This window comes from Symphalangus syndactylus, chromosome 8 (genome assembly GCF_028878055.3).
Source record: "Symphalangus syndactylus isolate Jambi chromosome 8, NHGRI_mSymSyn1-v2.1_pri, whole genome shotgun sequence".
Taxonomy (NCBI): domain Eukaryota; kingdom Metazoa; phylum Chordata; class Mammalia; order Primates; family Hylobatidae; genus Symphalangus; species Symphalangus syndactylus.
In genome coordinates, this window is record NC_072430.2 from 45,552,602 (window position 1) to 45,579,915 (window position 27,314).

The following is a 27,314-nucleotide window of genomic DNA, read 5'->3' on the forward strand; positions in this document are numbered from 1 at the left end:
CTTTCCCTCCACCTTTCTGTGTAAATACTGGCCATAAAGAAATTATCTGACTACCTTGTGTGATTGCAGGTTGTAAGGCCCCCATTCTAGAGACGGTTGTGCCTCAGACCCCGAGGGAAGGAATGCTCAGAGAGGCCGACAAGAATCTAGATAGGCAGGCCAGGCACAGTGGCTCACGCTTGTAATCTCAACAATCTGGGAGGCCAAGGCAGGAGGATTGCTTGAGCCCAGGTGTTCAAGACCAACCTGGCAACATAGTAAGGCCTCATCTCTACAAAAAATGAAAAATTAGTCAGGTGAGGTGGCACAGGTCTATAGTCCCAGCTACTCAGGAGGCTGAAGTAGGTGGATTGCTTGAGCCCAAGAGTTTGAGGCTGCAGTGAGCTGTGATCATGCCAGTGTACTCTAGCCTGGGCTACAGAGACAAGACCCTGTCTCAAAAATCAAAAAAAAAAAAGAAAAAAGAAAAAAAGCAAGAAGCACCACCTAGATGGGCCCTGATGAATTTCCCCACTCAACTGATTATCATTTAATCACCTCCTTTTTGTCAAATCCTATTTCTACATGGCTGTCTATACTCTGTTGAACCTAAGCATAAAAATAGACAATTTCCCTGTATCTTTGGGTTTTCATTTTGAAAGCTGCTGTGTACACACATTAAATAAATTTGCATGCCTTTTCTCCAATTAATCTGCCTTTTCTGAGTTGATTTTCTATCAAACCTTCAGAGAGGCCAAGAGGAGCCCACCCTTGGCCCTTATAGTTCATTCATGTTAAGGATTATGAAGTCCAACTTGGCTTTCATGTGATTTTTATTTATTTATTTATTTACTTATTTATTTATTTATTTATTAGACACTGTCTTGCCTCTGTTGCCCAGGCTGGAGTACAGTGGTGCAATCACAGCTCACTACAGCCTTGACCTCCCAGACTCAAGCAATCCTCCTACCTCAGCCTCCCAAGTAGCTGGAAGTACAGGCATGCTCCACCATACCTAGCTAATTTTTGTATTTTTTTGTAGAGACTAGGTCTCACTATGTTGCCCAGGCTGGTCTCGAACTCCTGGACTCACGCAATTCTCCTGCCTCAGCCTCCCAAGTGCTGATATTACAGCTGAGAGCCACCACACCCAGCCTCATGTAATCTTTTATGTACTAGTTAGTCCACATATAACTATTTCTGTGAGTTATCTTTGGGAGTGTATACTGCTGCTTGACATTTTTACTTTATTTGCCTCTTTTCATAGGGTGGAAGAAAGCACACTAGGGGAAAGTTGCAAGAATATTCACCCATATGAAAAGACGTGAATTAGCAGTGGGTGGTTTTCTTCTAACTTATTTAACATAATCCTTAGCTCTGGACTACTAGCTTGAAAGGTGATTGTATGAAAAGCAGAACAAGGGGCCGGGCGCAGTGGCTCACGCTTGTAATCCCAGCACTATGGGAGGCCGAGGCGGGCGGATCACGAGGTCAGGAGATCGAGACTATGATGAAACCCCGTCTCTACTAAAAATACAAAAAATTAGCCGGGCGTGGTGGCAGGCACCTGTAGTCCCAGCTACTCAGAGAGGCTGAGGCAGGAGAATGGCGTGAACCCGGGAGGTGGAGCTTGCAGTGAGCCGAGATTGCGCCACTGCACTCCAGCCTGGGCGACAGAGCGAGACTCCGTCTCAAAAAAAAAAAAAAAAGAAAAAGAAAAGCAGAACAAGGATCTGTGAGTAGGAGTTAATATGCTAAAAGCATATCATGCATTTAATTATCTCATCAACTGAAACTGTCCCTTTCAAAATACACAAATAACACTGGGCTGCTAACAAATTTGTTCTCAAGAAGTTTTTTTTTCCCTAAATAACAAAAAATATTATATAAGTGTATATGTATATCTATATAGGACCTTTATAATAATATCAATAATAGGTCCTTCACATTTCCACAGTGAAGGATAAAACTGGGTTGATCAGGATTTGAAATAATACCCATCTTTAAGGATGAACTAGAAAAGCCTCCCTGAGGAAATGAATTTGAATGTGTTTCAAAGGGAGGGAAAGGTGACTTGACAGGTGGTGAAAAAGAAATTGCAAGCAAGGAAAATGCCCTGTGCAAAAGCTGCCCCTGTGGTTTCTCAGGAAGCAGAGTCGCAAAGTGATCCCACAACTGAGAAAGATATTAGTTAAGCACAAACGAAAGGGAGAGAAGCTACACATTATGTGACACTCCACCTCAGTTTTCTCATCTGTTATAGGAGAAGGCTGGATTAAGTGATCTCTCTGGTCCCGTGCAGCTTGTTTCCTATGAGGCACTGCACTGTCAACCTGATGCTCCCAAACACCCTGCTGGGGTCCTGGCTTATTAGCCCCATTTGTTAGATGAATAGAGTGAGGCTCAGAATACTGATAAGATCTCCAGCTAGAGGATTTTAGAGATAAAATGGAATAGACATAACTATTGTGGAGAAAGAAGTGGCATATGAAGACTGAAAAGATCAAAAGGAAGAAAGAAATATTCCCCATCATACCAGACAACCATGCAAATTAAAAAAAAAAAAAAAAAGAGAAAGAATAAATACCATTCCTTCCTTTGAAACCAACAGTCCTTTAAGGGAAACTAGAGGAGGTGGTGTGCCTATTTCTGCCCAGCAGTAGCTCTCATTTAATTATGTATTCCCTCTGCCTGTGGTGTCCATAATGAGGTAGGTGTGATGCTGAATATACAACACATCCCTCAGCCATTAGAACACAGATTAGCAGTTAACTGAAGAAGTCTTCCAAACTTCAGAAGCACTTAAGACAACCCTCACATCTAGCTTTACCCCCAATGCGCAGATTCTAAAACAAGGTGTTACTTTTACACAAAAGCTCAACGGTAATTATAGTAATTTACCTGCAATTATTCAACAGCAGAATTCTTTATTTCTAAATAAATTCACATCTGATAGCAAAATACAGTGCAATGAATAAAATTAGCCTTAAACCTCAAAGCCAAATATTATAAGCTAATGAGATCTACCTACTTGTAAATAACACGTCAGGTCTTCAAACACAGCTCCTACCCTGTACCATTTCTCCACATATAAACATATAGGATTAAAGAACCTATCCTCTGCTGATGGAAGCCACTTAGATAAAACAATTCGAGAGTGTCTATTACAATATCCCATGACCTGACAACTGCATAGAGAAACATGCCCATATACACAGAGCCAAGGACAAGGATGTTGCCTGCAGTCTTGTTTATAATCAGGAACTATCAGAAACAACCTAGAAGTTCAGCAATGGGAAACATGAAGAAAAAGAAAAAAAAACAAATCAATCCCCATGACTAGGCAGCAGTTAAAAAGGATGAACTGGGATTATATGAACCAACATGAATAGCTATCCAAAGCATGTTGTTGAATGAAAAAAAAAATTACAGATACTAAATACAATGGCAATTATGTGAAGTTTCTAAAATACAAAAATACAATGCTTTTATATTATAAATAAAAATAAAAGTACCAAATCAACAAACTGTTTACCAGTGGAGAGCAAGCCAGAGAACCAGGATGAGGGAAGTGGGGAGGAAACAGGCACTCAAACCTTATAAAGGGACTCATTTATTACTTCTATTAAAAAATTAATTTTGAAAAAATGTCTCACAAAAACATAATGTTATCAAGTGACTTGGGATTAAATAATATGGTGAAATAAAAATAACATCTCAGCAACTATTACTAAATTAAAATGAAATTGAGGAGCAGGTTCTGGGATGATCACAGAGTAGAAAGTATCAGGAATCTGTCTTCCCGCCCAGACAATAGATGCACTGGCAGAATCTATCCGAAATAATTATTTTGGAGCTGTGGAATCTATGGAAAACTTGCAACTTCTAGGGGAAGGCTTGAACAGTTCACTGAGGTTATTTTCATTTAATTTTGGCTCTTACCGTAGTTGCAGCTACCCATCATCTACCCCAAGTCCTGGGGCAGGTAGCTGGGCACATATTTCCTAGAGCAGTCTGCACACAGCTGGCAAGAGTCAGGATGGGCAAAAAGGACCCTGCCCTCTAAATATCACGGATCTATGCTCTAACGGCTGACTGCTGCTTCTGATCACAAAAGTGCAAAGAGGCCACTGTTGTTAAACCTCCCCTCCTGCAGTAAGACCCTCCTTTTTGGCCAAAGGGACCTCAGGGCATTTAACAGGCCAGAGCTCTTCTCCCCAACCCCCGTTCAATTTTCTCTTTACCCCTTTTAAGGGCCAGACATTAAAGACTAGGCCATTCAAAAGCAACCACATATATGGCGAAAATTAGAACGTGACCATGCATGGCCAGGGAAAGGTGCAGACTCAGAAAATACCTGAAAAGACCTTAAATTTACATGTCAGATTGATCCTCAGCACAGAGACAGCCTACAATAAAAATAAAAATAAAAATAAAACCAGTAAAAAAGAAAAACAGCAAATCATAAGGAAGGGGGAGAATCTGATTTCCAGAGTTGGCACATTATGAGATTAAAATGTCCAGTTTTCAGCCAGGCGTGGTTGCTCATGCCTATAATCCCACCATTTTGGGAGGCCAAGGTGGGGGGAATCACCTGAGGTCAGGAGTTCAAGACCAGCCTGGCCAACATGGCAAAACCCCATCACTACTAAAAATACAAAAATTAGCAGGCACAGTGGCACACACCTATAGTCCCAGCTACTTGGGAGGCTGAGGCAGGACAATCGCTTGAATCTGGGAGGCGGAGACTGCAGTAAGTCAAGATCGCACCACTGCACTCCATCTCAAAAAAAATAAAAATAAAAAAATTAAGTGTCCAGTTTTCAACAACAACAAAATCACAAGAAACACAAATAGGAAAATACTGCCCATTCAAAGGAAAAAATAAATTAAAAACTGACCCTGAAAAATACTTGTTGGCAGACCTACCAGACAAAAACAACCATGTTAAAGATAAAGAACTAAGGGAAGATGTGGAGAAAGCTAAAAAAAAATCATAAGCAAAATAAAAATATTCATAAAGAGATCCAAAATCTAGAAAAAAATTTTTGAAGTTGAAATGCACAACAATAGAAACAAAAAATCCACTGAGGGAATTGAAGGCAGATTTGAGGATGCAGAAGAAAGAATCAGTGAACCTGTAGATAGGACAATGAAAATGATCAAGTCTGAGAAACAGGAAGAAGACTGTAGAAAAGTGAGCTGAGCCAGGGGACCTATGGGACACCATCAAGCTAGGCAACACATGCACTGTGAGAGTTCCAAAAGGAGACAAGAGAACTCAGAGACCCCCATTGACACACATTATAATATCTTTCTAAAGACAAAGAATCTTGAAAGCAGCAGGAGAAAAGTAACTCATCACATACAAAGGATCCTCCTAAGATTATTAGCAGGTTTCTCATCAGAAACTGTGAAGGCCAAAAGGCATTAGGAAGATATATTCAAAGTGCAAAAAACAAACAAACAAACCTATCAACCAGAATGTTATTCTGTCAAAACTGTCCTTCAAAAGTGAGTGCGAAATGAAGACATTCTCAGACAAAAAAAAAAAAGCTGAGAAAGTTTACTACCATTAGACCCGTCTTGCAAGAAATGATAAAAGAAGTCCCTACAGGGTAAAAATAAAAGGACACTAAAGAGTAACTTTCAGCCATATAAAGAAATAAAGATTTCAATAAAAGTAAATGCATGAGCAATTATAAAAGTGTCACTGTAAAAACAGTCTGTAACTGCATTTTTTGTTTGCTATGTGATTTAAGAGACTAAACTTTCTTTCAAAATTTAGTCTAAAAGGTAGTACTATTAGTTGTAACTCCACATTTTGTTTTCTACATGGTTTAAGAAACGAATGCACTAATCTCTTATTAGTTCATTATTACTTCATGTTTTTGAGCACACAATGTATAAAGATGTAATTCTGTGACATCGACAGTGAAAAAGGTGGTGCCTGAACTATTAGAGGAACAGAGTTTATGTAGTTAAGCTGGTATAAATTCAGGCCGAGTGCAGTGGCTCACACCTGTAATCCCAGCACTTTGGGAGGCCAGGGCAGGCAGATCATTTGAGGTAAAGAGTTTGAGACCAGCTTGGCCAACATGGTGAAACCGCGCCTGTACTAAAAGTACAAAAAAAATTAGCTGGGCATGGTGGTGCGCACCTGTAATCCCAGCTACTCAGGAGGCTGAGGGAGTAGAATCGCTTGAACCTGGGAGGCAGAGGTTGCAGTAAGCCAAGATCATACCACTTGCACTCCAGCCTAGGCAACAGAGTGAGACTCTGTCTTTGGAAAAAAAAAAAAAAAATTCAAATTAGGGTACTATGACTTTAGAATGTTAAATGTAATTCCTATGGTAACCACAAAGAAAATACCTACAGAATACATACAAGAAAAAAGAAATTTTAAAGGTTTCAATAAAAAAAAAAAATCAAACACAAAAGTCGACAGTTAATGCTAGAAATAAGGAACCAAAAAGCTACAAGACATGTAGAAAACAAATAGCAACATGACAAAAGTGCCTCCTTATCAGTCATTACTTTAAATGTAAATGGATTAAACTCTCTAATCAAAAGACAGAGAATGGTAGAACAGATAAAAACAACCTCTCATAGACAAAGGACGTGTGTTTAAAAATTAAAAAATTAAAAAACATGATCCAACTATATGCTATCTACAAGAGGCTCACTTTAGATCCAAAGACACAAACAGATTCTAAGTGCAGCAATAAAACGATTATTTTGTGCAAATAGTCACCAAAAGAAAGCAAGGATGGTTATACTAATACCTAACAAAATAGATTTTAGGTCAAAAACATTTACATTAGACAATGTACATTTACATTATATATTAACAAAAAATACAATATAGCAAGAAGATGTAACCATTATAAAAATTTATTCACCTATCAAAATATCTAAAATAAATCTGATAAACCAAAGAGAGAAATAGACCATTCTACAATAATAATTGGAGACGTCAATACCCCATTCTCAATAATGGATGGAACAACTGGACTGGATATAAGGAAACAGAGGATTCAAACAACACAAGAAACCAACTAAACTAACAGGTATATACAGAACACTCTACCTAACAACAGTATACACATTCTTCTTAAATGCATATGGGATATTTTCCAGGACAAGCCATATACTAAGCCACAAATTAAGTCTCAACAGATATTCAAAGATGCCGCATAAAATGTCTTCTGCAATCACAACAGGATGAAGTTAGAAATTAATAAGAAGTAAAACTATTTCCACAAAACACAAAATTGTAGGATACTGAACAACATATTCTTAACCAATAGATCAAATGAAAAATCACAGAGGAAATTAGAAAATACATAGACATGAACGAAAATGAAAACACAAATGCTAAAACTTATGGGACACAGCAAAGGCAGTGCTGAGAGGAAAATTCACAGCTATAAATGTTTACATTAAAAGACAAAATCTCAAGTCAAAAACCTAACTTTACAACTTAAGGAACTAGGAAGTCAAAAACCTAACTTTACAACTTAAGGAACTAGGAAAAAAACAAACTAAACCCAAAGCTCACTGAAAGAAGGAGTAGAGATAAACTAAACAAAAGAAAAACAACAGAGAAAATTAAGGAAACAAAAGTTGGTTCTTTGGAAATACCAACAAAATTGACAAATATTTACTGAGATGTACTCGCGCACACAAAAAGGGAAGATTCAAATTACTAAAATCAAAAATGAAAGTGGGGACATTACTACTGATTCTACAGAAATAAAAAGGATTATAAGAGTGCACTATGAAGAACTGTATGCCAAAAAACTGGATAACCTAGATAAAATGGATTCCTAGAAATACAAAATGTACCAACATTAAATCATGAAGAAACAGAAAACCTAAGACATATAACTAGTACAGAGATTAAATCAGTAATAAAAAAAAATCTCTCCAAAAAGAAAAGTTCTGAACCGATGGCTTCACTGGTAAATTTTACCAAACAAATAAAGAACTAACAGCAATCCCTCTCAAATTTCCACAAAATTGAAGAGGAGGGAGCACTTCTTAACTCATTCTCTGATGCCAGTATTACCCTAAGACTAAAACCAGATGAAGATACTACAAAAAAACTGGAGACCATTATCTCTAATGAATACCGATGCAAAAATCCTCAACAAAATATTGGCAAACTGAATTCAGCAGCACAGTAAAAGGATTATACACCATGACCAAGTGGCATCTATTCCTGGAATATAAGGATGGCTCAACATACAAAGATCATACACCACATTAACAGAATGAAGAGAAGAAATACCCCACATGACCAACTGAATTGATGCAGAAAAAGCATCTGTCAAAATTCAACACCCTCTCATGATAAAAACATTCAATAAACTAGGAATAGAAAGAAACTACCTCAATAAAATAAAAGCAATATATGAAAAATCAGTTGCAAACATCATGTCTATAATGAAAGACTAAAATAAAAGTTTTTCCTCTAACATCAAGAACAAGGCAAGAATGCATGCTTTCATCACTTCTATTCAACTTAGCACAGGAAGTTCCACCAAAGCATTTAGACAAGAAAGAGAAATAAAAGGCATTCTAACTGGAAAAGAAATAAAATTACTTCTGTCCACAGGTGATATAATCTTACATGTGGAAAACCCAAAAGATTCCACAAAAAACTATTAGAACTAATAAATGAATTCAGCAACATAGCAGGAGACAAAGTCTACATACAAAAATCAGTTGCATTTCTATATACTTACCAATGGACAATCTGAAAAGGACATTACAAAAATGCATCAAAAGAATAAAATACCTAGGAATTAAACAAGGAAGTGAAAGACTTGTACAATGAAAACTACAAAACACTGCTGAAAGAAGTTAAAAGAGAAAGAAATAGAAACACTTTCCATGTTCAAGGACTGAAAGGCTTGATATTGTTAAGATAGCAATATTATCCAAAACAACATACAGATATAATACAATCCCTATCAAAATCCCAATGATATGTTTGCATAAATAAGAAAAACAATTCTAAAATTTACATGAAATATTAGGGGACCCAAATAGCCACAATGATCCTGAAAAAGAACAAAGCAGGAGGACTCATACTTTTTGATTTCAAAACTTACTAAAACACTATGGTAATCAAAACAACATGGTACTGGCATAAAGACAGACCAATGGAATAGAATACAGAGCCCAGAATAAGCTTTTGCATATATGGTGAAATGATTTTTTGACAAGAGTGCCAAGAATTCAATGGGGAAAGGACAGTCCTTTCAACAAATGGTGCTGGGAAAACTGCGTATGCAAAAGAATACAGTTAGGTGAACATTACTTACAAAAATTAACTCAAATGAATGAAAAACTTAAATGTAAGACCTAAAACTATAAAGCTCTCAGAGGAAAACATAAGGTAGAAGCTACACAGCACTGGCTTTGGCAATGTTTTCTTACATATGACATTAAAGGCATATATAACAAAATTTAAAAATAGACAAATTGGACTTCATGAAAATTTTAAAATTTTGTGCATCAAAAGACACTATCAACAGACTAAAAAAGGCAACACACAGAATGGGAGAAAATATTTGCAAATCATATTCATATATCTGACAAGGGATTAACATCACAACTATATAAAGAACTATAACTCAACAACAAAACAAACAACTTGATTCAAAAATGGGCAAAGATCTTGAATAAACACTTCTCCAAAGAAGATATTAAAATGACCAATAAGCACATAAAAAATGTTTGACATCACTAAGCATTAGGGAAATACAAATCAAAATTACAAGGTGCCACCTCATACCCATCACAATGTCAACTATCAAAAAAACAGAAAATACGTTTTAGCAAGGATGTGAAGAAACTGGAATCTTTGTGCACTGTTGGCAGGAATGTAAAATGGTACAGCCACTGTGAAGAAAAGATTATGGCAGTTCCTCAAAATTTTTTAATAGAATTACCAGATGATCCAATGATTCTACTTCTGGGTATTTACCAAAAAAATTCAAAGCAGAGTCTCAAAGAGATATTTGTACACTCATTTTCACAGCAACATTCTTCACAATAGCTAAAAGGCGGAAGCCACCCAAGTGTCCATCGATGGATGAATGGATAAGCCAAATGTGGTGTACACGTACAATGGAATATTATTCCACTTTATAAAGAAGGAAATTCTTACACATGCTATAACACAGATGAATCTTCAGACATTATGGTAAGTGAAATAAGCCAGTCACCAAAAAGACAAATAATGTATGATGATTTCACTTATATGAAGTGTTTCGAGTAGCCTAAATCATAGAGACAGAAAGCAGAATGATGGACATCATTCTGGGCAGTGGTAGGAATGGGGAGTTACTGTTTAATGAGTATAGAATTTCATTTTTACTGAAATGAAAAGAATTATGAAAATGGATGCTGGTGACGGCTGGACAACATTAATGTATTTAATATCAATGAACTGTACAGTAAAAATGGCTAAGATGTTATATGTATTGTTTCACTTTTTAAAAAAGGAAAAAGCAACAACAAATAAAAGTTAAAATAACTACAAAAAGTCTAATCAAATGGAAGAAGACAAACTACCATAGGAACAATTATAACATCATAAATGAAGCTGACTCTGTCTACTTAAATGGCTACATGAAGCTTCAGCTGGTATAATTATTATTGGTATGAGCCAACACACATAATCTCTTTCCCAGGCTAAATCTTTGGCAATAACTGGAAGAGGTCCTCATATACAACAGTTAAAAATGTTAGCATCACTAAATAAAAATGTCATACTCCATTTTAACGACTAAGAATCTTTTCCCACTGTGCTGGGATTACAGTGGCCTAGTTTATATGAAATGTAAGCTTAACATTTTAATAAAGTTCAGCAACAATAATAATAAGAGTCCCCTTCTTGTGGTAAATCTCCAGAAAATCAGGGCCTGGGTGAGCACCATTTACCTCCCTCTACTTTCAGCCCTGTCAAGGAACCATCAGGCAGGCTGTCTTTTACACAACCATCTTCTACATTCCTCAGGAAAAACAAAATGGACTTTCAATCCAGGGAATTGCATCCCCAATATTATATCCAACCATAACAGCTACTGGAGTAAAAAAGAAAGGAAGAAAGGGAGGGAGGGAGGGAGTCAAGGAGGAAAGAAATAACCGATTTGTTGTTATGATACATATCACTAATGTAAGCTTTACCTATTTTATTATTTTATGTTACAATTTTTTTAAGAGATAAGGTCTCACTCTGTCACCCAGGATGGAGTATAGTAGTGTGATTATAGCTCACTTCAGCCTTCAACTCCTGGGCTCAAGCCATCCTCCCACCTTAGGCTCCCAAGAAGCTGGGACTACAAGCAAACACCACCATGCCTGCCTACTTTTTTTTTTTCTCGTTTTTTGTAGAGATGCGGGTCTCACTACGTTGCCCAGGCTGGTCTCAAACCCCTGGCCTCAAGCAATACTCCTGCCTCAGCCTCCCAAAGCAGTGGGGTTACAGGCATGAGCCACCATGCCTGGCCAGATTTACTTTAAATATAATCAACTACATCTTTCTCATTTTAGTTACTATTATGCCATAAGATTTAACAGAAAATAAAAACTAATTGAAGAAGAGTAAACAATAGAAAAATGTCCTTATTCAATCGTTAAGTATAAAAAGTAGCTCATAAAACAGTATGTGCAATATGATATCAATTTTGCTTTTAAAACGTATCTTTGATCACATAGAAGAACAAAAATGAAAGAAAACTATTAAAGTGACTCAGGACAAATGACCCCATTTCTTCCACAACAAATTACATGAAAAAAAGGGAGAGAAGGGACAATGCTACAGATTAAGAAAGACTTAAAAGAGACACGTGCGATGTGTGAAGGCTGCTTGGATCCTGATTCCCACGAACCAACCGTAAACCGACAATTTTGAAACAAGGGAGAAAACATGGACTAGGGCTTATATGACTAGCTAGTATACATAGTAAGTTTGTTAACGGTGATGACATTGCTGCTATTTTTTTAAGTGCTTCTCTGTTAACAAAAAATGACTGAAGTATTTATAAGTTAAATAGTATAATATCTGAAACTCCAACAAAAAAAAAAAAACACAAAAGCAGGAGAAAGACAGACAGAATGGCAAAATGTCCCTGTCCATGACTGTGGAAGCTAGATGATGAGTACATGCGGGCTCACTGTACTTTTCTCTCTACTTCTGTGTATGTTTGGAAAATTCCACAGATAATAAGTAAAAGTGATAGCAGGGATAGTTACTTCTAGGTGGTGAAGACTGAGTGATCTGGTGGGAATTAGGGGATTTTTACTTTGATCTGTGTGCCATTAAGAACATCCAAGATTTTACACAACAAAGATGAGTTGCTTTGGTTACCTAAAAAATCAAATGTTACTCCTTTAGTAGACAGATAGATGGGTAGATAGGCAGACAAAGTTAGATGGCCTTTCAATGCCCTGTTCAAATAATGCCACCTTCATGGATTCAATCCTCCCTCTATAAATGCCTCAATGCATTTACCTATATTTCTACTAAAGGCCTTATTATGTTTGGTCATTTATTATGACCATTTTCAATTATGTCTAACTCTCCTCTAGAAAAATAACTTGATTACGAGGGGGCATTTCTTTTTCATATTTCTATCCTGGCTAATACTAAGCAAAATGTTCTCTCTACATAATAGATATAAAATAATTATTTGCTTAATTAACTTTCCCACTAATAAATCCAGGGAAGAAACAATGTCAACAGACGCAGAATATCTTACCTTAAAACTACAAAAGCTTTAAGGTTTTTGTTTTGTTTTGTTTTTTTGAGACAGGGTCTCGCTTTGTCACCCAGGCTGGAGTGCAGTGGTGTGATCATGGCCCATTGCACCCTCAACTTCCCAAGCTCAAGCAATCCTCCCACCTCAGCCTTCCAAGTAGCTGGGACTACAGGTGCATGCCACCATGTCCAGCTAATTTTTTCTTTTTTAAGAGATGGGGTCTCACTATGTTGCCCAGGTTAGTTTTGAACTCTTTGCCTCAAGAAATCCTCCTGAGCCTTCCAAATTACAGGATTACAGGTGTGGGCCATCACCCCTGGCCCAAAAGCTTTCATTTCAGGCCAGAACAGCCCTGAAAGTCCCTACACAAAGACAGATATTCATCAAATGTTACCTAGTCAATTTCTCAAAACATTTACTTTTCAGTTGACTGGAAAAAAACATTGGTAGGTAGCAGACAAGGGTCAGTTACTGAATTAAGTTATAGACTTAAAAAAAAAAAAAAACCCTGAAAGAAAACAAAGTCCGTTAGCTCTTCAGCAACCATTCACTATTTAGCCTACTGAACGCTCATCCAGAGTGCCAATCAGACTGTTTTAATTAAGGAAACTATCACAGGCAGAACTCAAGGCTAGTCATGTGCTGAGACAGCAACGGTTCAGGAAACACCCCTGCTCTGAGAGGCTGATATCACGCGGAAGGGCTGCCCACCCATACCACTGTGTTTCCCTTATCATCTACTCACTGAAGACCTTGGCCCATTTTGTGCAGATGTGAGTAGTAATGGCCTTCAAGCCAAGGACATTCAACTCTATATTCTCTTGCTTATTAAAAATCTTTTCCAAAAAGATACAATAAAGCCCTCCCCACAGGAGCACCAAAAGCTCCAGAATGTGGCATGCTGAACTTCCCCACATGTAAGACTTTACTCACCATATGGCCTTAATTTTCCATCACGGTTTTGGGGAAAGGCACTAAATACCAGTAAAGACATTTACAGCTTCCTTGTATATATAAAATATGCTTAGGGACTGACAAACATTAAAATAAAGTCCAGGTTTTAAAATAAAATCCCCATCACTGTTTCCTAAGCCCTTCGAGAAACATTAGCAATTCATGATCAACTGGCAAATGCAAGCTTCTCCTCCAGTTCTGCCCTGTGACCTGCTGTCTCAGAAGTCAGGTCTTCAAAAATGCTCATGCCACCCAACTTTTTAAGGCAAATAGGGGCAGTAGGGGGTGGAGCTGAGCTCTGCACAATTCCTACCCTGACCTCCAACTACATCCACACAGTTCATTTTCTTTCTTCTTTATTTTCTGATTCCTTCCTTTAGACTTTTGTTCAAATCCACTATTAGCAAATTTTAAATATTTAAAGAAATATTAAAGTCAAGAAAGTGGGCAACATGGTACCATTATAAAATTACAATATACTACTATAGACAATCATATCCATGCAGATCTGGGCCCCAAAAAAAATTAGGTATTAAGAAATAAGGCACACTCCTCCAAAAACAACTTAATTCAAACACCTCTTATCATTTGTTCCACTAGAATGAGTTTAAAAGAGGTAACTATTTGGCATGGGCAGTTGCTCTCTTATGTTCTGGAGAACATAAAAATAAGAGCTGAGTGAGAATAAGTTGTTCCTACTGAAAAGAAAAAGGGTACAACAGCATTAGTACGAAAGGGTTAAATTACCGTTCTATTGGCTGATAAAAATGTTTTTTAGGTCAAAGGATTTCATATCATTTTCTTCTTTAAGAACAAAGGAATGGGCTTTGGATAATAAAAACGCGTAACAAAATAATTCTGAAGTGACCTCAGGCCATGCCAAACTCAGTTCAAACTAGTCACAGCCAAGATGAAAGGAAGATTCTATAATCATCCCCTAGCTACTATACATTTTTAATATTTTATACTATATTATAGTTAGCATTTAGAAAATAAAACTGCCTAGCACTGTTGACCCTTCAACAATATGGGTTTGAACTGTGCATGTCCACTTGAAAGTGGATTTTTTCAATAACAGTTACACCAAGTGTGCCTGCCTCTCCTGCCTCCCCTTCTTCCTCCTCCACCTCTGTCACTAGAGACAGCAAGACCAATCTCTTCTTTCCCTCCTCATCAGCTTACCCAATGCAAAGACAATGAGGATGAAGACCTTTATGATCCACTTTCATTAATGAATAGCAAATATATTTTCTCGTCTTTAGGATTTTCTTAATAACATTTTATTCTCTCTAACTTACGTAATTGTAAGAACACAGTATATAATACATATAACATACAAAATGCATGTTATTCAACTGTTTATGTTATTGGTAAGGCTTCTGGTCAACTGTAGGCTATTAGTAGTTAAGTTCTGGAGGAGTCAAAAGTTACATGCAGGCCAGGCACGGTGGCTCATGCCTTTATTCCAAGCACTTCTGGAGGCCAAGGGAGAAGGATCACTTGAGGTCAGGAGTTCCAGACCAGCCTTGGCAACACAGTGAGACCATGTCTCTATTTAATTTTAAAAACTGTATTTTAAAAATTTGTTTAAAGGAAAAGAAAAAAGTATGCTTATTCAATTCAGTGTTTATATTCTAGAATAATGCTGCTCAAACAATAATTTAAGAAAGAATGATAGATTTAATAAGGTACACATAAAACTACATACATACAAGGTTGTGTGTGTGTGCGTGCGTGTGTGTGTATGTGTGTGTAGATTTTCTTTCTTTTAGAGTACAGAAATTGTTTTAGATATCCCTTAAGTAGAGAAATAGCACTTAGGAAGGAAGTATACACTTAGAAGGCCAAGAGTCATGTCACCAAAGGTTGGGAGAACTGTTGAGTCATGGCCTCCTCCTGTGTTGCCTGAGGAGACCTGAGTAAGAATCTCCCACCTGACCTATTAGAGATACTATACCAGCATTACCAGATATCACTGCTATTAAAAGAAGATATTTCAGTGCCCAGAGGTTCAAGTTATCAAATGAAGCAACCCAATTCAAAAAACAAGGTGTATTAAAACCCACAAAAAACACAAAACCATTTTTAAGAAATCCTAAGAAGTAACTGAAACCCAAAATGCTCTGTCTTGAGTCATGAGATCCATCAGTTTTTGATATTGTCTGGACTTGCATCTAGAGCTACATTGTAAAATCTTTTTAGGCACGTGTTAGATTTCTGCGAAAACTTCGTTTAAATGTAAACTTCATACCACACTGTCAGTTTTTGTGTTAATAAAACTATAGATTTATTATATTTTTTAAAAAAAGAACAAAATACAAGGTGTAGCTATACAACACAGAAGCTAAACAAGTGCCTGGCCTCACGGTAGTATATAGAACTTAAATATAGCCTGCTCAAAACTGTCATATTCAAGTTTATCAACCAAGAGTTATTATTAAAATACCATTAATACATCCAGCCATGGTGGCTCACACCTGTAATCTCAGCACTTTGGGAAGCCGAGGCAGGCCGATCACCTGAGGTCAGGAGTTCAAGACCAGCCTGGCCAACATGGTGAAACCTCATCTCTACTAAAAATACAAAAATTAGCTGGGTGTGGTGGCACATGCCTGTAATCCCAGATACTTGGGAGGCTGAGGCGGGAGAATCGCTTGAACCTGGGAGGTAGAGGTTGCAGTGAGCCGAGATCACGCCATTGCACTCCAGTCTGGGAGACAGAGTGAGACCCCATCTCAAAAAAAAAAAAACAACCATTAAGACAACTGCACTGAAGGTGCACATTTCAATAACATATAGCTATTCTGGAGGGGAAAAAAAAGTATATCTAGAAAAACAGCTTCCAAGATTAAGGTAAAAATCACAGGGCACTCAATAATATGTACTGATTTTTCTTCCCTCTCGAAGTACCAGAGCAGAGCTACATTCACAGAGCATTCCTGCAGGCTGCTTGCTTCACCATTAAGCAAGTCTTGACAGTTCCAAAGATGTTATGTTTTCAAAGACAGTTTTTCAGTTGTGTTGCTATTAAAAGACTGGATTTTTCAAATGGCTAAAAATTACAGATATCTAAAAATCTTAGATTCCACCTCTATTAAAGAAGAATGATGCTGGGAATGGTCAAATAAATGTAACCCACAAAAGTGCCCTAATGTACTTTAAAACCATTTTCAGAGATAACGATTCCCAAATTTCCCTTACTGAAATTCAAGGAAGGTCACAAATCGCAAGCCACTTTAAAAGCAGTGCTCCAATTACCCATCCCCTAAGCTCTGCATAAAGGTTTATGGAGGGGAGATGCTCAGATAACTTGACCATCCGTTATAGGATGCAGTCACTCCAGAAGAGCTGACTCCTTAGGAAATTTTCTTCTGACAAAGCAACAAATAAGAAAAACTCCAAGGTCTTTGTTTCAGCATCTGGCTGCGGTCAAGGTTAAGTATAATGAAACCTACACAACACCAGAATTTAACATATGACAGTATTTTTGACCTGTACAAAATGCGTCTCCCTTAATCTGCATTCAGCTGTTGTTTTTCTCAATAAAAGAATATCCTTTTGTAATTGTTTAAAATGTTTAAGAGATGAGTAAGCCAGTACAGTCACTCTAAGAGCAACAGTAATACATATACCAGTATACATCAAAGGGTAGATCATCTGATCATTTCTCAATTATTCAGGAAAAGCTTGGCACCCCAAACTATATACCGATGCATTAGAGTTAACAAGATTCTTAGAACATGGGTTGCAGTATAAGTCCTCACCAAATTTCAAGAAATATAGAGAAGATTTTTAATGCATTCACTATGGAGGGAAAACATAAATATGTAACAGAAAACCTTCTTAAGTAGCCAGAAAATTATCCAAACTATTACATCTGCAAAGATGACAACACTGAATTCAGAAATCAATGACTAAAACTGCACAAGCATTTCCCATATTTTCCTTTTCCACTTCAAAAAGGGAAAAGCCAGTAGGCAGAAAATATCGGACATTTGATAAATCAAAATTCTGCTATAAATAGCAGGGTTTTGTGTTTTTGTTTTTTTCCCTGAGATGGAGTCTCACCCTGTCCCCCAGGCTGCAGTGCAATGGCATAATCTCGGCTCACTACAACCTCCACCTCCTGGGTTCTAGCGATTCTCCTGCTTCAGCCTCCCAAGTAAGCTGGGATTACAGGTGTGTGCCACCACACCCAGCTAATTTTTGGATTTTTAGTAGAGACAGGGTTTCACCATGTTGGTCAGACTGTTCTCGAACTCCTGACCTCAGGTGATCCACCCACCTCAGCCTCCCAAAGTGCTGGGATTACAGGCGTGAGCCACTGCGCCTGGCCAAATAGCAGGTCTTCTAAGAATGACTGTGTGACATTCCCTCCCCGCAATGTGACTTTGGAACTAATCCATCAACTCACCTTATTCCATTTCAAAGTTAGTAGTATATCTTGCTTTTGAGTGCAACTTCAGGTAATCTCTCAAAACCTAGATTAAAATAATAATGAACTTTATGAGTAGTTATTTCCAAATTTTGAAAAACACACAACTATAACTCATAGTAAGTAAAAGGGGGAAAAAATCACCACTACTAATCAAATCACAATTGTGAAATGTTATACTTTGTCTCTAAAACCTTCTTTAATTGGTAATCTCTTTATGTGCAGGTCAATACACATTTATTGGGCTTTTTTTTTTTTTTTTTTTTAGACAGTGTTTTGCTCTTGTCGCCCAGGCTGGAGTACAGTGGCAAGATCTCAGCTCACTGAAATCTCCGCCTCCTGGGTTCAAGCAATTCTCCTGCCTCAGCCTCCTGAGTAGCTGGGATTACAGATGTGCATCACCACACTGGCTAATTTCTGTATTTTTAGTAGAGACAGTGTTTCACCATGTTAGCCAAGCTAATCTTGAACTCCTCACCTCAGGTGATCCACCCGCCTCAGCCTCCCAAAATGCTGAGATTACAGGTGTGAGCCACTGCACTATGCCCCGCCTCAACACATATTTAAATTTGAGCCAACCAACAGCCATTCCCACTTAAACAACAAATTCTTGCTTGGCTATTCATTCAGTCTGTCCACAGACTGCTAATCAAAGATCTCACCCTAGAAGCTGTATGTATAAAAGAAAAAACACCACCACCACCAAAGTGATTTTGATGAGTTGGTCCATCACATGCCTATGGGAATCACTATCCCAAAATACTAGTTCTCTACAGGGAGCAATTTTGTACCCCCAGGGGACATCTTGCAACATCTGGTAACATTTTTGGTCATCACAAGTGAGGGGGCAACTATTGGCATCTAATATACAGAAACCAGGGAAGCTACTGAACATCTTACAATGCACAGGACAGTCCCCTCCAACAAAAAATTATCCTGCCTAAAACGAAAATACTGGTGAGGTTTAGAAACCCTGTTCCGAAGAAACCAAACACGGCATATTTGGAAATTCCACAATTCTCACACTGCTCATTTCAGATCACCTACTAAGCTCCCACCATGGTCGTATTTCCTATGAATGCTAAGCTTATTGATTAAAAGAATACCCACATACATGCCCAATAGTAATCATCTACAGCACATGTACCAATTTCTAAAATGTATTAAATAAGTCAGACACGTTCATAAGAGCTTCCAATAAATAAACACTATTTCAAACTATGTAACTGCCAAACTCTGTTAACAGTCACATAAAATGGAAGCTAAGAAGAATAAAAATCATCAGAACTTAGTTTCACTCACAGATATTCCCAATTCCTACTGAAGATAAAAGCGTAAGTTCCTCTTCCCAGCCTATCACCCTGGACATTAGGACTCCCACCTTTTATTCAGCTAAATAAAGCACTTCAAACAAGACTTACCGAGGGCCTATCATACCCTCACACTATGATCTCATGTAATTCGGTAGAACAGAGCTTGGTAAGATCCCGCAACAGGCCTTTCCTACACTACCATAACCAAATCGTACAAATATCAGAAGAAAACTGTGGGTAAAATAAACCTTTAAAGAAGGAATGTCCAATCTTTTGGCTTCCCTGGGCCACAGTGGAAGCAGAATTGTCTTAAGCTACACATAAAATACACTAACGATAGCTGATGAGCTTTAAAAAAAATTGCAATAAAATCTCATAATGTTTTAAGAAAGTTTACAAGTTTGTGTTGGGCTGCATTCAAAGCCATCCTGTGCCACATGTGGCTCATGGGCTGCAGAATGGACAAGCTTGCTCTAAAGGATATTCTGAGTGTCAGATATCTAAGATAACAAAACTTGCTGTTTTTACACAACTGGCCTGCAGCTTGCACCCATAGAATAGGTGAAGAAATCTATAACACTCAAAATATATACTTCGTTTTGTTAATCTTTAACTAATGAGCTATAACTAATTATATAAATAAGACATGCCTGGCAGCTGATCTGCGGTAGTAATCCACTTAGGAACATGAATAAACATGCAAATTTTAAACTCAAGCAAAAGGACAGGATTTATGAACACACTTAGATTCCATCAGAATTACTCCATTCTAATAGAACAAGATTTCCATATGTGGCAAATGAGCTTTTTCTAATTAAAGTCTGACTTTGTCTTCTGAATCTTCAGTGTACACAGGAGCTACCCAAATCAGGCTCAACCACAGTAACTCAAAGCAGCAAGCGAGCCAGGGGCTGTCGGTAGTGGGGCAGAGACCGGTAATCATACCCCAAAGCACCAGAAGCACCAGAAGGTTTGGTAGTCCAGGTATAACCTGTGCCAGAGGCACGACTCCAATCAGGAGCTCCCATTCACTGCAACCTCTGGCCCAGCCAACTCCTTGGGAAGCTTTGCTGAATGCTGTGCTTATCCAAACCTGAAATGGAGTAGTAGAGGCTAACATATGTTCTAGATTCAAGGTGCCTGTGAAATCAGTGTAGAGACTTCCACACCTCCACTCAGAGAGAAGACAACTGGGGAACGCAGCCCCAGTTACGAGCTAGAAAAATAATGACAGGTGCAAGGACAACTTTTCAATATCCATCAAATTGAAAGAGAACAAAGCAATGCTACAAAGAAAGGAAAACCCAGAAATTACTAGGAAGGTTCAGAAGTTGTAGTGCACGATATGAAATTTAACCTCTACCCCCTTTTTCTAGATTTAAGTTAGTCTTTAAATAAAAACTCATAATTAAGTTTCAAAACATAAACATTTTTTTCCCTCTCTTAGCAGTAAAATATATTCAGTTCCAAAAAAGAAAGGTTGCTCAATTTCCTGTCAAAAGCAATCAGGAGAAGGCCACCTACACTGTAACAAGCAGCAAGAAAAAAAAACAAAATGCTGAAGAAAAGTCTGATGCATGGGCGTATACAAAGTGCAATGTAACTACCACCCTGAGTTTTCAAAAGTTCTTTTCCCTGATCATTCTGAGAAATATGAAAATTAGTATAACTGCTAAAAAGAAGTTTGACCTCCAGCCTATTTAAGGAAAACAAGCCCTATGATGAATCTAAGTCGCCTCAAAGAAAGACAGGTATAGAGGGAGGGGCGAAGGAATTCTGTATATTTAACCTATGGTTTTCTGTACCAAAGGAAAAGGGGAGATTCTACCAAAGAGACAATTTGCATGTAATGTTCTCACAGAAAGAACACTATTCCAACAATGAACCTTCTCCCTATAGCTACCCTTACCCCCCACCCTGACTCACACAATTTTGTGGACTAGAACCATCTTCATCCAAGGCTGAGCATTATTAATCTGAAAATATGAAATCGGAAATACTCCAAAATCTGAAACATTTTTAGTGCCAATGTGACTTTTAGTGCTCAAAGGAAATGCTCATTGGAGCACTTCAGATTTCAGGTTTTCCGATTAGGGATGCTGAACTGGTAAGTATACTATGAAAATTCCAAAATCCAAAAAAAATAAAAAATCCTAAACACTTCTGGTCCCAAGCATTTTGGATAAGGAAAACTCAACCCATATGTTTAACCCTAAACGTTTAGGGGCTAACCATTCACAAGTATGTATGTGAGCTGACTAGATTATGAATTAGCTAGAGCATCACATCCACCACTCTACCAAATGCCCCTCACCCTGCTTATACTTTCTGAAAATTTGAAATTCTAAAACAGGCAATCAACAGCCCAGCACTTTGAAAAGTAAACTAAAAGCCTACTGAAATACGCTTAGTACTAAGGTAGACATAGTGTGAAGAAATAAGAAAGAAAGAAATTGCTTTAATGGTTCACCAGCGGATTGAGAAGAATAGCATACACAAAGTAAGTTAAAATTAAATACAATATTGTCATTGAATACAATGAGGTACCATATTTTTGTAAACTACACTTTCCATTCAAAGCCGCAGTTTGGCACAAAGGCAAAACAGATGAAGGAAATAATGAGCCAAGAATGTATTAATGTGATGATTATAAATATTAAAAAACAGCATACCAAAAGATAAATCAAGATGTATAATAACAGGAAGGCCACCATGGTCGGGTAGTTTCAAGACAAGGCAGCCCAAAAAGCAAGCCCCGTAAACCTTATAAATGACTTTGATAAGCTAACAATTCTGTTACTAAGTCAATTATGAAAAGTTTTGTTTTGTTTTAGTTTATAACTTCAGACTAACCTACAAAAATGTTGCAAGAACACTACAGATAACTTTTTTTTCCCTGAACTATTTGAGACTAAGTAACCAATGTGATGGCCTATCACTCCCAGAGTTTAGTGAGTAATTTCTATAAACAAGGGCATTCTCCTACAAAACTACAATAATGATGACCATCAAAAACCAGAAATTAACACTGATGTTACATAGTCATTTACTTTACAGACCAGATTTTACTTTCTCCGATTAGTCCAATCCTTTTACTAAAAGGTCCTTTCTCCAAAAGGACCCAAACCTTTTACTAAAGGTGAAACCTAGTTTTCACCTTTCCCTTCCCCGTAAGAGTAGTAAATCTGGCTCCCATTAACGTCAATGTTTATTTATTGGATTTATCCCTCACACCATATGTCATATAATGCGTTCCCTACCTGTGATCCTGCATCAGAAAGAGCCAGTCTCTCTAACCAAAGGACCCATAAGGGGGTGGCCTGGCAAAACAAAAAGTTTTAAACAAAAACCGCTCTACTCTAGCCACACCACGGAAAAAAAATCTTCAACCCCACACCCACATCCCATCATCAAAGGCCAAGTGGAGAGCCAAGAGTTCTACACTCACCTGGTTCTGATGAGGCACCTTTATAGACTACATGTAAGAAGATACCATTTTTACAGAGCCCAAATGGGCAAAACTAAGAAAATATTACTTACAGATACACTCACTTTAAAAAGCAAGAGAATGTTGAACCTGCAGTTCAGGACAGTGTTATTTCCAGAGGGAAAGAGGAGGAGGGGATCACAGGGGAACACACAGTAGCTTCAAAGTGAAACCTGCAAATGCTAAGCACGAGTTCCTCAACATACAAGATCTGAGCCTCACCAAACCATGAGGAGGTCTTTAGGAGGGTCCCGATTTTACATCAGAGATTTGAGGCCTAAAAAGGTTAAGCCCATTGCCTGTGGTCACACAACTAATAAGCAAATGCTCAGATGCAAGCCCATGCCTGTCTGACTCCAGCCTCTTCCTGCTCACTCCCTTCCTCAACACAGAGAAAAGACAGGCAGGAGAAATGCAGCTGTGATTCTGAACCAACTGGTAGCTTCTAAGGAAAAGATTCTTACTGTACTTCTAAACCATTTCCCAGAGGGTTTTAGAGTAAGGGCAAGTGCAGTTCCAAAACCAGGGGAGAAAAAACATCTTCCTGAAAGCAAGGAAAGGGGGAAAGGGGTGGAGGCACAAACCTGGGCTCTGCTTGGCACTGCAAGAGCAATGTGAACAATCCTCAAGCGGGAGTCCCCATCACATTCCACAGGCTACCAAGTCAGTCCCAATTCAGTTACTAAGTAAAGGCACTGGGAAAATCTTATTACTAGTTGTTTTTGTTCTCTTTTATTCTGAAATTGGGGGACAGGAGAGAGAAGACCAGCAAACCATTCGTAAAATTCTAAACATAGCCTAAATATGGTAAAACTATAAACTGCTTAGCCCACAGCATGAAACATGAAATTAGTGACAAAATTTGAGTCTCTTTGAAGAATTCATATAAAGGAATATGAAGGCAGAACAATGCTTCTCTGTAGCAAAGACCAGACACTTGGGAAGCTTAAATACCACTCTACTATCTGAGGATGTTTTAAAACTGATTTCTAAAAACTAAAAAGATAGAACTACATAAAAAGATAACAGAAGCAAAGAAAAATGTTATCGTCTTCTCAAAACATCAGAAATAACTGCATTCTAACTGCATTTCTGGTAGAGGTATCTCCAGAACCCATCAAAGTCATTAATAACAACTCATACCACCTAGAAAAATCTCATGATCAGCACAGATGATTTTGTGACCTTAGTTCATCCTTTCTAAGACTATATTTAAAAGGGAATCAAGTCTTTCCATTGTTGATTTTCCATCATTGGTGGACTATAATTGAATCCAAGATAATTTTAAGCCTAGCCTCACGTACAAAAAACAAAACAAAACAAAAAATCCTGCTAAGCTCCATCTCCCCCTGCTGTCAACCTTTTCTTTCTAAAGAGAAAGTCTAGAAACAAGGCCGTACACCAAAGAAAATGCTATAGAATAAAAGAAATAAAAGGACATACAAAGTGGCATAAAAATAATTCACCAGCCTGGGCAACATGGTGAAACCTTGTCTCTACAAAAAACATAAATTAGGCAGGTGTGGCGGCACATGCCTGTAGTCCCAGCTACTTGGGAGGCTGAGGTGGGAGGATCATTGGGGCCCAGGTATTCCAGGCTTCAGTCAGCCCTGATCATGCCAGTACACTCCAAACTGGGGAGCAAAGTGAGACCCTGGTAGGGGAGGGGAGGGGAGGGGAGGGGAGGCGAGGGAAGGGAAGGGAGAGAAGGAAGGAAGGAAGGAAGGAAGGAAGGAAGGAAGGAAGGAAGGAAGGAAGGAAGGAGGGAGGGAGGGAGGGAGGGAGGGAGGGAGGGAGGGAGGGAGGGAGGGAAGGGAGGGAGGAGAAAGAGAAAGAGAGAAAGAAAAGAGAAAGAGAGAAAGAGAGAGAAAGAGAAAAAAAGAAAAAGAAAAAGAAAGAAAGAGAAAGAAAGAAAGAAAGAAAGAAAGAAAGAAAGAAAGAAAGAAAGAGAGAAAAATTCAAAACTCATAGAAACTTCGTGTTGCAGCCTAAAACTGTCTACAGTATATCAAAGCCAAGGCATGTAAATTCATCCTCTAAATACAATAAGCAGGTGAGAAGCAAAATCAGAAATAAATCTCACTAGATAAAAATGGAAAGCATTTAACAGACAATCGTTCAAGGTGAGGAGTATTTGTTACTAAAAGCTTTTTAGTTACTTTCTTCTACCACCCGAACTTGAGCGATTCTCCTGCCTCAGCCTCCCGAGAAGTTGGGATTACAGGCACGCGCCACCACACCCAGCTAATTTTTTTTATTTTTAGTACAGGCAGGGTTTCTCCATTTTGGCCAGGCTGGTCTTGAACTCCTGACCTTGGGTGATCTGCCTGCCTTGGCCTCCCAAAGTGCTGGGATTACAGGCGTGAGCCACCATGCCCAGCTACTTTAGTTATTTTCTTTATGAAAAGTGATCAGGTGCCAATGAAATCAGCATCTGGCATTATAAAGATAAGAAGTTATCCCAAAGAATATCTCAATGAAGAATGCTAAATAAATTCATCCCCAGGCACTTGTTTCGTTCATCTTACTGCATTAAGCTTAAGTGGTCACAACACAACTAACAATTATCCTTGAAAATTAAAGAATAGCCCAGCTTTAAAACAAACTTAAAATCTAGAAAAGAAAAGAAAAAATATATTACTTCAACTTCAAAAAAGGGAAAATCCTGAAACATACTGAAGAATTTCTTTGTAAACTCCTAGATAATGAATTTTGGGTAAAAATCAATATGGCTTATTAAAAAATAAATCCCCCCAAGGTAATCTAATTTACTGTTATTGAGGCAACCCTCTTACCAAGGGACCACAAGAATTGTATTTCTTAACTTAAATATTGATTTGACAACCCATGAAGACACAAGAAAGGTGTTCTTCCCAGAAAAGCACATCCCAATGGTTCTTTGACCCCAAGTCATAAAAATTCTTATTCTTCCTGTCCCTGAAATTCTAAACATAAAATTTCTACAAAGACAGAGACAAGCAAATGAAATGGCTGAAAAAAGGCCAAAGAAGTGATGACAAGATGCCAGTGGCACCCATATAATCATTATATCCTTGCAATATATACAGCATATTAGAAATTTTTATAGGTTAGATATCTTCATTTTTGAGGCTTCTCCATCTCAGCAGAAGTTCATCTTCCCAGTTGGCCAAGCCAAAAACCTACAATTCATTTACATTCTTCTTTCACACCCCCACATCCATTGTCAAGACCTATAAATTTTATCTCCCAAAGACCATCTTAACTCCTTTACTTCTCTCCATCTCCACTGTCTTCACATTGGTTGAAGCCACTATTATCTCTCGACTAGACAGCTACCCCCGATTCCTCATTATCTTCTTTCTACCCATGATCATTTTCCACAGAGTAGTCAGACTGACTTGTTAAAAGGTTAGTAAACTACATCTTATTATTCGCCTGCTTAAAAGCCTCTAACATCTTCCCATGGCCTCAGATGTCAAGAAATGTGAAGAATGTAAAAATTCTGCCCTACACGTGAGCTAACAAGTTAGCCTGCCACACAGTTATATGGATGCCTGCAGAAGACATGAGACTCCAGGGTCAGAGACAAAGGACGTCATTACAGCAGTAGCAGTGGCCAAAGTATCAGTATTTTTTGGTGCTAGTCCCTTAAGCCTCAATTTCCACCAGGCGACACACAGAGAACAAGATGACATCGGCACAACAGCAGGTTGTGTCACAGTAGAGTAACTCTGAGCTTAGTGAACTGAAATCTTTTGTAATGGGCAGTCAGCTTGCCTGGCCTTTACCCCAGAAGGGACATTCTCTTTCTCTTCCAAGGACATTCACTATACAAATCATCCTTGAAAAGATCATCCAGAAGAAAGATAGTCAATGTAGAAACACAAGAGACAAGTGGAGAACTGTCCCCCAACATTAGAGTAGGAGCCAAGTTTCCTGCTATGGTCTATAAGGACTTACATGATTAGTTCTTTCTCTTCAATTTCATCTGGAACCTCTGTCTCCCCAGCATACTCACTTTAGCTCCACTGGCCATCTTTGATGCCTTCCAATGAGCCAAGTTCTTTCGTGCCTCAGGTCCTCGGCCTGCACTGGTCCTTTTGTCAAAAATGCTCTTTGCCTAGATTAGGTGTCACTTCCTCTGAAGGACCTTTCCTGGTCAATCTATCTACTTAAGCAGCTACCCTCACTTGTTATTACCTTTTTACAACTTTGCTGACTCATTCATTTGTGCAATAAGCATTTACTAAGCACCTACTATGTACCAATCGTTGTTACCATAGGCACAATAATTACTTTTGGTACTTGTTTATTTATTTACTGAGTCTTCCTCAAGGTGGAAACCTTGTCTTTTTATTCATCCTTAAATGCCTACAGTTTAAAATTGT

The 27,314-nt window shown here is 38.1% G+C and overlaps 1 protein-coding gene across 50 annotated transcripts in view; it reads right to left on the bottom strand.

Annotated features, from left to right (window-relative positions):
• Positions 1-27,314, bottom strand: part of SIPA1L1 (signal induced proliferation associated 1 like 1) — a 428,639-nt gene that overhangs the window by 318,946 nt on the left and 82,379 nt on the right. For 42 of the 50 annotated variants that reach the window (XM_063644113.1, XM_055288952.2, XM_055288937.2 and 39 more), the window contains one exon: positions 18,124-18,190. The exons of the other annotated variants lie outside the window; for them this stretch is intronic. The gene's annotated coding sequence lies outside the window, so the exon portion shown is untranslated. The remainder of the gene's footprint in view (positions 1-18,123; positions 18,191-27,314) is intronic. 50 annotated transcript variants of the gene reach the window in all.